The sequence below is a fragment of the Notamacropus eugenii genome, chromosome 6 (genome assembly GCF_028372415.1).
Source record: "Notamacropus eugenii isolate mMacEug1 chromosome 6, mMacEug1.pri_v2, whole genome shotgun sequence".
Classification (NCBI taxonomy): Eukaryota; Metazoa; Chordata; class Mammalia; order Diprotodontia; family Macropodidae; genus Notamacropus; species Notamacropus eugenii.
The window spans coordinates 206031309-206042665 of record NC_092877.1 but is presented as its reverse complement, the minus strand read 5'-3'; the positions used below and the strand labels follow the sequence as shown (position 1 = coordinate 206042665).

General features: G+C 42.3%; 1 protein-coding gene across 10 annotated transcripts in view; it reads left to right on the top strand.

Moving 5' to 3' along the window:
* Positions 1-1012: 1012 nt before the first annotated feature.
* CHAMP1 (chromosome alignment maintaining phosphoprotein 1) overlaps positions 1013-11357 on the top strand; it is a 46517-nt gene continuing 36172 nt past the window's right edge. For 6 of the 10 annotated variants that reach the window (XR_011969855.1, XR_011969854.1, XR_011969853.1 and 3 more), the window contains exons 1-2: positions 1958-2188; positions 11081-11200. The gene's annotated coding sequence lies outside the window, so the exon portion shown is untranslated. Of the gene's footprint in view, positions 1469-1903; positions 2189-11080; positions 11201-11357 lie in introns of those variants that run through there. The other 4 variants (XM_072621847.1, XM_072621844.1, XR_011969856.1 and 1 more) reach the window with 4 other exon arrangements.

Here is an 11357-nt window from a genome sequence, read left to right as displayed (position 1 = left end):
ACCCAATCTGCAAATATTTAAGTGCCAAGCTGAGTGCTAAGGATTATGGGTGATACAAAGATGTGTGATAGAAGACTAAAATTTTGTTAATTGTTTTTATCACATTCTGGGACAAAACCCACTGATAAATCTGAAATGGAAGTACTAGAAAATCGGTCTTTTCTCCTCACTTTTCATCTAAATGAAAATATCACAACACAGGCACTTGCATCAAAGGCATTTCAACCTTCCTTTTTGGAAAATTCCTTCCTTCTTGGGGGAAGTCTAAGTGTCACCTGGACTGGGGAAGACCTTGAGTTCAAACTCTGCCTAAAATACCAGCGCAGATCCTTTAATCCCGGACCGTTGTTGTCCCATCTGTAAAATAAGGAGATTGGAGTCAATGGCTCCTAAACTCTCTAAACCTATGATCCTAAATTGCAAAGAGGGGCAGCTAGGTGGTACAGTGGATAGAGTACCAGTGCAGGAGTCAGGAGGACCTGAGTTCAAATCTCACTCACTAGCTGTGGGACCTTGGGCAAGTCACTTAACCCCAATTGCCTCATCCTGGGACATCTCCAGTCATCCTGAGGATTATCTGGTCACTGGACCCAGATGGCTCTGGAGGAGAAGTGAGGCTGGTGACCTGCACAGCCCTCCCTCACTCAAAACAAAGTCCAGTGAAAGTCATGTCATTCTTTCTTTGATGGCGTGGTCTTCTTCAGCAACGAAGGATGAACACACAAATTGCAAGGACACTGGCATCTGTGCTTATAAAAGGAGGTGGGGAGAGGAGAGGAAAAGAGATGGGCTAAGAGTTTGACAAAGTTTATATAAGGCACAGTCCTTGCCCACAAAGAGTTACGGTTAATGACCCTTCGATGTTTGGAATTAGGAGACACGCACATGAATGCTGGCTCTGCCACCACGCTACCTCTCTGGACCTTGGATTATTCATGTGTGAAATTCTGCGAGCGAGGCTGGATGACTTCGTCAGGTCAGGTGTGAACCCTAAAATTTACACCCACACACCGGGGAGCTTTTGGGGAAGAATTCAATCAACAACAGGACCAGACAAAGAAGGAAACCGAACCTCCCTTTAAGATCTGCAGCTCGTCAGTCTCGGAGAATTTGTCCCGGGACAAAGAGGTCGACGTCTTTCCTCCCCTCCACTAACTTTACAATTCTGCTTCGCTGGTCTACGGGCAGTTGCTCGCACACCAACGAGCCATGTACCGACTCCGGACCTTTGCACTGGCCGAACCTCATGCCTATTATTTTCGGTGGCTCTGAAGACTCAGCACAAATCCCACCTTTCCCAGGAGGCCTTCTCGGGTTCCTACACCCCCCTCTCCCCCCGCCCTGCCCCCGCTTCCTCTGGGGTACCCTTCCATCTACTCTGCATAATTCTCGGGTAGACCCAGCGATTGGCAGATCGTTTTCCCCATCGGAATGCCGCTGCGCGAGGCCAAGGACGAAGCGGACCGAGGTGGGGGCAAGGCTTAGAGGGGGAGGGGACCGCTGGGGGCCTGGGGTGGGGGTGGGGAGGGGGCCTCCGGGTGCCCGTCCCGCGGCCGAGTGGCCCGGGTGGAACAATAACGCGGAGTAACGAGCCTATCCCGGGTGCGGCCAGGCTGGCAGAAGGGGCCTGGAGCCTCGCCTCGCCCCTCCCCCCGGACAGCGCGGACTACGTCGTGGGCTCCTCTAGGGGGCCTCCTTCCAGCGCGCGCCGCAGCCCCGAGTCCGAGGAGGGCGCGCGCCACGGCGGGGGCGGGGTGGGGGAGGGAGAGGGCAGGAGGCTAAGAGACGCCACGGCATTTCCGGTTCAAAGGACCGCCCACTCCCCCCTCCTCGGAGGCTTCTGGGGATCCTGGCGCTGATTGGGCGACGCGAGGAAACCGCGCCTCGGAGGAAAGTGGAGGCGCCAACCTTTCTCGGCATCCCCGCCCTCCCCCCCCCCCCCTCCCCGCACGCGACCACGCGCACGCTCGCGCACCCGGAGCAGCAGCCTCAGTCGCTGCGTCTTCGCGCCGCCATTCGGGAACGGAGCCGCGCGCGCGCAGCAGGGGCCCGCGGACCCCGTCGAGGAGGCCGCCGCCGCGTGGCCTCCGTTCCGCTAGGAACGGACTGTCCCGGTCCCACCCCCCTGGCCCGGCTCGCCCCCTCACACCACGTGTCCGCAGCTGCCCCCTCCCCCTCGCCCTGCACGGTAGGAAGGCGCGCGCGGAGCTGGCTTAACGGGGGAGGGGGAGGGGCTGCGGTGTGTGTGTGCGTGTGCGCGTGTGTATCTGGGCGGATGGGGGAGGGGGCAGTCCGCCCTCCAGCCCTTTCGTGTTTTGTTCCTGTGCTCGCCTTTCATGGGATGGCGACGTGCCAGCCTCCAGTCTGATTTAGGGACAGAATCCTCGGTCTTTTCCTCGTAGGAACCGGGAAGGGCTGCAGGGGCAGGCGTCGGGCCTCGCGTGCACCAGCGTGCCAGCTGCCCCGCCCGGGAGTAACCCTAAAAAAGCCTCTGTTCCTGGAGGGGGGCTGTAGTAGTTAGAGGAGTGAGATTCCGACGTGCTTCGCCACCTGCTCTCCCGTGGTTCCGGGGCATTTCTCTGCCTAAATCACATTGCAGTTTGGAAAACGAAGAACCAAACCAAAAACCCAGTAGTTTTTCCTTGCCACTCTAGAAAGAGGTAGCCCCGGGGGGCGAGTGCAGGATGGCACCAGATTGGATTAAAAGCCCCATGCGAGTGGAGAAGAGCCTCTGAAAGCCCGGCGCGTGCATTATCTTCTCTTCGCTTTCCATTGTCTAGCTACAGAGTATCTATTTATGTTAGGATATTTAGTATCCGGTAAAGAGTGAAGATCGATGACATCCACTGCACCGGATAAACACAAGATCAATTGTGTAGCTTTTTTTTGCAGGCTACACCCTAAAATCCTATCATACAGCGTCTTGTCTGTAGTTCGCTATCAAGAAAGGTTTGCCAAATGTGTGTTTCATAAGTAGAATAAATGGTTAATCGATAGTCCACAAAAAAATCTTTGAAAAATAGGTAGTTACCCAAGATACAAAATGGATGTGAATCTGTGGTACGTATAGAGGTATGATAAATCAGTACCAGATGGTGGGGATGGCAAAGCAGGACTCTTAGTATCATCAAAGATTAACGTGCATCTCTTTAGAAAAAGAAGTAGATTTGTGGTAGAATGAGGTGAGACTAGGTGCTGAGTTTTGTGGGTAGGTTAGAATAGGGCAAGAATAATTTTGGTTGATAGATACTGGTTATAATTATTTGTAGATTTAGATGTAGTTAGTGAGAATGGTTTAAACATTGCTCAGTGATTTGGGCCTTGGAATTTTGAAAGTGAAAAATTCGTAGAGGTTAATTATGTATTCCGTATTACCTTCAAATATAGATACTGTTTCTTCAGTGTTCCTGAGACGGTCGTCCAGTCTGTGCTTGAATGCTTTAGTGACCGCAAATTTCCTGTAATGTGATACAATGTACCCCTCATTGAATAGCTTTAGAAAATTCTTTCTTCTGTTGAGTCAAAATGTTTTCTTGTAACATCCAATTGGCCCTAATCCTGCCCTCTTGAGCAACACAAACAAACCTAATCACATTCATATGACACTTTCATATAATTGAACATAACTCTCATGTTGCCCCTTGTGAGCTCCTTGCCTTTGTTTGTATCCCTCAGCACTTAGCACAGCCTTTAATAGATACTTGGGTTTCATACTTAATAAAAGCTTGTTGACTTGCTTCTTTTCTTCAGAAGGTGAAGTGTGCACAGCTCACTCATCTGCCCCACACAGGACATAGTTTCAGCATTTCTCAACATCTTGACTACTTGTCTCCAGAGTTTCTCTAGGTTGTCCTTGTCCCTCCCAAAGTGTGGTGTCCAGAAGTGAACATGATACTCTCAAGGCAAGAGTGCTGTCTTGGCTGCCACTCTGAAACATTAGGCTCTCCATGAGTATGGTGGTATGGCAACCAAGAGAGCTAACAGGATCTTATGTTTCAGAATGTATAGTACACAGGAAGAAATTGTGGTTAGACCACATCTGGAGTATTGTGTTCAGTTAAGGGTTTCACATTTTAGGAGGGACATTGATAACTTTGGGAAAGTGTCCCAAAGAGAGGTCAACTTAGGGTGAAGAGCCTCTAGAAGAGAAGGAATGGGGAGGTTATGATAGCTGTTTTCAGGTATTTGAAAAGCTGGCACATGAAAGAGGTAGACCTGTATTCCTTGGTCCCAAGATTCAGAGGAAGGAGCAGCAGGTGCAGAGAGGTTCATAGTATCAGGAAAAAACTTCCTAACAATTAAAAAAGCTATCCAAATGTAGGATGTGCTTCCTCAAATGTTCTTTTCATTGGACATCTTTGAAGCAAGTTGAATAATCATTTGTCTAGTATATAGGATTTTTTTTTTCTGATTTGGGTTAGATTAGACCACCATTGTGTGATTCTTTATAATTTAACAACTGTGGTGAGAGTGGGATTTTTGTCTTCTTTGATCTGAATACTACATTATGGCACCTTAAAATTTGCTTATTTTTTTTTTTTGACAAGCACATCATACTGTTGATTGACTCATTATTGAATTTGTGGTCAACTAAAATTCTAGATCTTTGCAGAGTTTTGGATTAATCTCATTTAAATTTCATCTTCCTTGTTTTGACTCATTCCTAATTTTTGAGATCTCTTTGAAATCTTATTGTCATTTTACCTAGCTTTGTGTCACGAGCAGATTTAATAAGTTTATGTTTTATCAAAATAATTTATAAAATATTGATTAGAACAGGCCAAGGACAGAAATCTTTATGACAGATCACAATCTTCAGATCTATGCAGAAGCATTAATATCACTTTTGGTTGTATGACTCCATCCTACTGTGTGGTTGGCTATGTTTTTATTTTCTCACTTGGAAAAAATATCCCATGAGAATATCATGAGATACTAATATCAGATGTGCTAAAATCAAGACATGCTTATGGTTTCATCTTCCAGTTGAATAGTCAAAAAATAACATAAGGTTCATTTCATATAATCTTTCTTAATAAACTCATGTTGGCACCAAGTGATCACCTTATATAAGTGGCCACAAACTATCTGCTTAGAAATTCATTCTAGAATTTGACCATTAAGTGACATTAAAGGCCATCCCTTTTGTTATGTCTGTTACATCTTGGCATCTGTGTTTTATCCTTAAATAGACACTTTGTCTATCTCTAGTTTGCTGGTAGCTTATTCTGTCCTTGTTTTCCCAAAGTCTGAAAGTTGGGGTTTTGTGATTGCATTTGTAAATTTTTTTGGCAGCTGGTTTATAAATCCTCTGGACCCAGACCTGGATTATTCTTTTTGAATGACATTTGTTCTGCTCTTTAGAGTGTGAGAATTGACGTTGAGGAATTGTGCTCTTTTTTTGGTTCTAATTTAGCATCACATCATCATCTCCAAATACTGTTCCTATTCTTTTCTGCTAATGATTTTGCTGTAAACATAATTTGTTTGTAAAAAGTTTTACCATGTCCATTTTTGTTGTCTGTAGCATTTCTTCAACGTCTTAGATTCTTTTGGACTTTGCTTTTCCTGATGCTGTTCTTGTATGTTCATGCCATTCTGACCCCCAGAGACCTCCCTCTTAATCCTTTTAGAAATCTTCATTTTTTTCTCTTCAAGATATTTTGTGATTGTATAGTTTGAATTGCATATTTTAAATAATCTAGTTTTGAGTTATATTCTTTTTTATGTAATACCTGTTTATTTCTCTAAATTTTTTAAGAACAGCTTTTTCTAAAAGTACATAAAATGTGGCTCAAACCAGAATCTCATTTGAGGAGAATGAATCCAAACTTCTAAGTCCACAAGATTTGTGCTATCTACTAACAGATACTGTGGTTACAGATTTGTTTACTTTTTTTATATCTTCAACTTTATCACTGGTTCTATTTTTTTGAACACAGTATACTATTCTTTGGATTATAGTCCAATCATAGTTCCATTCCACTGAATCACAATAACTGAAGAGGTTGTTTATCTTCATTTGCTATTATTTGCATTTTCAGTATTTAGTACCAGTATTTGGTATACAGACATCTGAAACCATAAATTGTTATTAGCTCTCTTCCCTGAACCTTTACCTTATGAAGAGAAGGAACATTGCTGTCTATGCATAGCAACCTTCTCTTATGAAGAGAAGGAACATTGCATACTATCTTCTAGAAAATCCAGTTTTACAGTTATGTCTGAGCATTTTTCTTCTTTTCCCCAGAATTTCAGTTTAGAACTGATCAGGTGAGAATCTCCTCCCACTTTCTTGTCAGACTTTCTAGGAAACTTGTCACTTGCCAGAAGTCCTTTATTTTGATGCCATGCAAACCCATGGTCCAGTAGTCATTGTTTGTGTTTCTCCTCTGTTGCATCCATCAATTAATAGAATCTTAGAGTTAAAAGGTGCCTTGGAAGTCAGCTAGTTCAACTCTATATATTCCTGACTGGTAATCATCCTCTTACTGAACAATTTCTTGATGTTGTTATTGATTATTATTAAAGCCCTTGTTATTTTGTTTCTTTCTTGACTTCCTTTCTGGAATATTTCTTATATTCTAACCAGGGATACAATGTGGGTTAAATGGTCCCAGCTCTCAAAGAACTTACAAATATGGAGGGGGGTAAGACCCTAAAATAATGATAATAAACAATATTACATGCTTTGTTTACTAGTAAAAAAAAAAAAAGTACGATGAGAAGACCGAGGAGAAAGGAGGTTACAAATCACTGGGATAAGGGAACACTTTTTTGGAAGAGGTGGTTTTTGACTTGGGCTTTAAAGCATTGCTAAGAATTCAGTAGGTGAAGAAAAGGAGGGAAGACATCACAGGCATGGGGACTTAGCCTGAACAAAAGCATAGAAATGTGGGAGCAAAATGTGAAGTTCATTTTTACCGAAGTATGTCTAGAGTGAAGAGTTGTTCATTTTGATTGAAGTATATATATAATGGAGCATTATATAGTTAAAACATGGAGTGATTCCAGGTTGTGGGTGCTTTTGAACAGAGACGTGAAAGCCAGATCTAGGAATAAGAAAGATTTTACTAGCAGTGATATGAAAATGTATTAGAGAAGTGAGAGAATGGATTCAGGATGACCTGGAAGGAGGCAATAGTCCAGCTAAGTTTTTGTTGTGCTGTACTAGGTTGGGTGGTAGTGGGGTTAGAGAGGCAGAGGAACTCATTGAAACATGAGGCAGTGATAGAATTGACAAGATCCAGTACCTTATTGATATTAGAGGAGGGAGAGGGGAAGAGTTAGGATTTAGGAGAATGGGTGAATGCAAGCCTCTCCCTCTTTCCCCCTCAAGGGAAGTGTAAGGAGACTGGAAAGTTAAGGGGCCAGGTTAGGAAGGATTTTAAAATATGTGTGTGTGTGTGTGTGTGTGTATTTTATTTTTCCCCAATTACATGTAAAAACAATTTTTAATATTTGATTTTTAAAACTTGATTTCCAAGTTCTTTCCCTCTTCAAAAAGGCAAGTGATTTGGTATAGGTTATACATGTGCAGTCATGTAGAACATATTTCCATGTTACTTATGTTGTGAAAGAAAGCAGAAAAAAAATAAAAAGTACGCTTCAATCTGCATTCAGATTCCATCATTTCTTTTTCTGGAGATGGATAGTATTTTTCATCATAAGTCTATGAAGGACTTCAGAAGTCCAACAGAGGATTTTAAGTTTGATCATGGAGGAAATAGGGAGCCACTGGAGGTCAGACCTACACTTTTAGGAAGTTCAGTGGAGGATGAACTGAAGTGGGAAGAGTCTTGAGGAGGAGACCAGTAAGCTGTTGCAGTAGTCTTGGTATGAGGTGATGAGTGTCTCCGCTAAGGTGGTGTCAATGCCGTAGAAGAGAAGGAGGCTTATTTGAGAGTTGTGATAAAAGTAGAATTGGCAGGACTTGGCAATTGTATGGATGGGGGTGAGAAAGAATGGGTAGTTGAGAATGACACTGGGATTATGAGCCTGCATGACTAGGAGGATGACATGCCTTTGACTGTAATAGGGAGGTTAAGAATAAAGGAGGCTTTGGAGGAAAAGATAAGTTCATTTTGGGACATGTTGAGTTACACAGGACATCTGCATCAAGATGTCCAGTAAACAGTTGGAGATGCAAGTCTGGAGGTCAAATGAGAAAAGTTAGGGCTGGATAAGTAAACCTGAGAATCATTTGTCTAAAGGTGATAATTGAATCCATGAGAGCTGATAAGATCATCAAGTGAAATAATACAGAGAGAGAAGAGAAGGGCCCAGGGTAGCTTTAGGTGACACCCACAGTTAACAGGTGCAACCTGGATGTAGATCCAGCAAAGGAGGCTGAGAAGGAACAGTCAGACAGGTAGGACAGTGTCTGTGTTTCTTGGTTATTGAGATAAGTACATTCCTTTGTGACTTCCTCTTAACATTGTTTAGGAATCTGTTACTGTTCTCACTGCTCTGGGCTCATAGCTGCTTAGGGGAAACACTGTATCTTCTTGTCCTCTTCTTTCTTTCCTTCCTTTCTGATGACTTATTAATAATTAACAAAGTGTCACCTGATTCTAGTAGAAACTCATCTCCCCCCTCTCAAAAGCTTTAAATCTTCTCAGTAATAGGCAGTACTTAGCTCTGCTACCTGTGTGCCTGTTCCATTGCTTCTGAGAATGAAGCTACGTTGTGCAAGATCAGTAGAAGAAAGCAAGGGTGACTAATTTTGATAGGAATAGATATAAAGTAGTATGATACATTGCATTACTCAAATGTATACTGTACATGCTTCTTTGTATTTATAGATTTAGTTACAAGACAGTTCCTTACTCCCTTTCATATTTGCATCTGAAGCCTAAGGTACAATAAAAAGAAGCATTTATTTATACAGTGAGTTGTAAATAAGTGAATTAGTAACCCATGAAGTTGTATTAGATGAAAATATGTCATGAAGCTTAGGAAAAGTTTAGATTGATTATTGAGAAATAGATGCTAATTATTTGCATCTATTAAAAGTGCACTGCAGAGGGAAGCCACCCTATTATCCTACAGAGTATTATCTGAGTCTATGGTCTTAGATTGACTGCTGACAGTCTGTCATTTTGCCTTTTCTTGTAATATTAAACTGATATCCAGACCCATCAGATAACTAGTATTAAGCCCCCCACCCTGACCCACAGGAGGGATCAATCAATAAGCATTTATTAAAGGCCTGTTGTGTGCCAGGTTTGGTGTAATAAGCACTGGGAATTCAAAAGAAGGTGAGAACAATCCTAGCCTACAAGTAGCTTACATTTATAGGCGTGGTGGTGAAGAGACATCATGTAAAGAAATTGGTATATATAAGATAACATACAGACTAGATGGAAAGTAACCATAAAGTGTATATGATATGGATGTACATAGATCTTAACAGACCTGAGAAAGGCCTCTTGCAGAAGATGACTGAGCTAAGTATTGAAAGAAGCAAGGGATTCTAAGAAGAGGAAATGCATTCTACATATAGGGCATGGCCAGTACAAAAGCATGGGGAAAGGAGATAGAGTGCCATGTGTGAGGAGCAGCAAATAGGCCTGGGTAGATAGATCAGAGTTTGTGTAAAGGAGTGAAGTTTCCAGTAAAGACTGGAATGGTCTTCTGGACTTTGAAGGGGTAAATTTGTGAAGATATTTTATGCTCAACCAAAGGATTTTATATTTGATCTTAGAGGAAATAGGCAACCACTGGGGCTTATTGAGATTCAAATGGGGAGATACTTGGGACTGTGAGATCAGTTAGAAGACTATTGTAATATTCCAGGAGAGAGATGAAGTATTGAACTAGGGTGGCAGCTGTGTGAGTGTAGAAAAGGGTAGAGAAAGAAATAACAAGATTTGTCAATAGATTGGATATGTGGGGTAAGAGTAAGGATCGAGGGTAACCCTGAAGTTTTCAACCTAGGTGACTAAGAGGTCTACATTCAGCAGTAATAGGCAAGTCCAGAAGAGGAAAGGGTTTGGTGGTAAAAATAATGAATTTCATTTTGGACATCTTCAGGTGTAGAAGCCTGTGTATTATCTGGTCTAATGGGCAAGGGCTCATTGGAGAAACCAGGACTGGATAAAGATCTGGGAATCATTTGCATAAAGATGATCATTGAACTTTGTGACATCATTGCGTGTGATACTATGAAAGGAGAAGAGAAAAGGGTGTAGGACACATCTTTGGGCACCTCCACAATTAGTAGTGAATATAATATGGATGTACATAGATCCAGCAAAGGAGACTGAGGAGTGGTCAGACAGGTAAGAGGAGAACCAGTAGAGAACAGTATCAGAAAAACCCAGAGAGGAGAGATTAACCAGAAGAAAGAGGCAGACCTCATTGTCAACAGTTGTAGAGAGGTAACTGAATGGGGAGGAGGATTGAAAAAAGGCCATTAATTACGACATTGGTTGTAAGAAATAATCGGTAACTTTGAAGAGAGTGGCAATTGCAGAGAATTTAAAAGAGAGTAACTTTTTAAAGTTTATCTGAGGAGAAGAAGAGGGATGTGAGACGATTGTTAATGTGAAATTAAAGATTTTATTCAACAGTGGGATAGACATGGGCAGCAGAGAAGTGGCCAATAGATAAGGAAAGCATGATGATTAGAAAGTGAGTGGAGATGATGTTGGGGCAGACTGCTGAAGAATATGAAGGGGATGGAATCAAAGCTGCTTGACATGGAGAAGGACTGCGTCTGCATCAAAGATGAGAAAAAGAGATTATAGTGGGGAGAGATGTCAGAAGGGTATGAAATTAAAACCAGGGAGCAATCAGCTTCTTTTTTTCAATGAAGTATGAGTCAAGATCCTCAAGTGAGAGTATAGGGGGAGGAATGCCATGGGTGTTTGAGAGTTTGGAATAGTTGCTGTGGTAAGTGGGATGGAGAATTTATTTAGGGACAAGTAGAAAGATGCTGCAGTGAAAGTATGACGGAAATGAGATAACATAAATCTGTAGTGGGTCCAGTAAAAAAATGGGCAAGGAGTTCAATCCAGTGTTTTAAAATGAAGCAAAGATACAGTCTAATTCTCCCTTCTATGTCTTACTTTTTCAGGTTCAGCCCTTCCTTCTTCATGTTTGCTTCTCTATGCAAGTTGAAAGCCAGCTACTCTGTGGCTTAGCTAAAAAGCCATGTAGGATATCAGTTCTTTGAAAACCAGTTTTGAGGCATCTGGTAAGATTTCTTTCATAATCTGCTATGTAATTTCTTTTAGCAACAATCTTATCTCCTCATCTTTTCTCAGATTTGTTTTTCTTGGCCTCTCCCCTACATTAGGAGTATTTGTTTTGAATTTATTAAGCCTTATTCCATTAGCATTCCTTTCACTTAC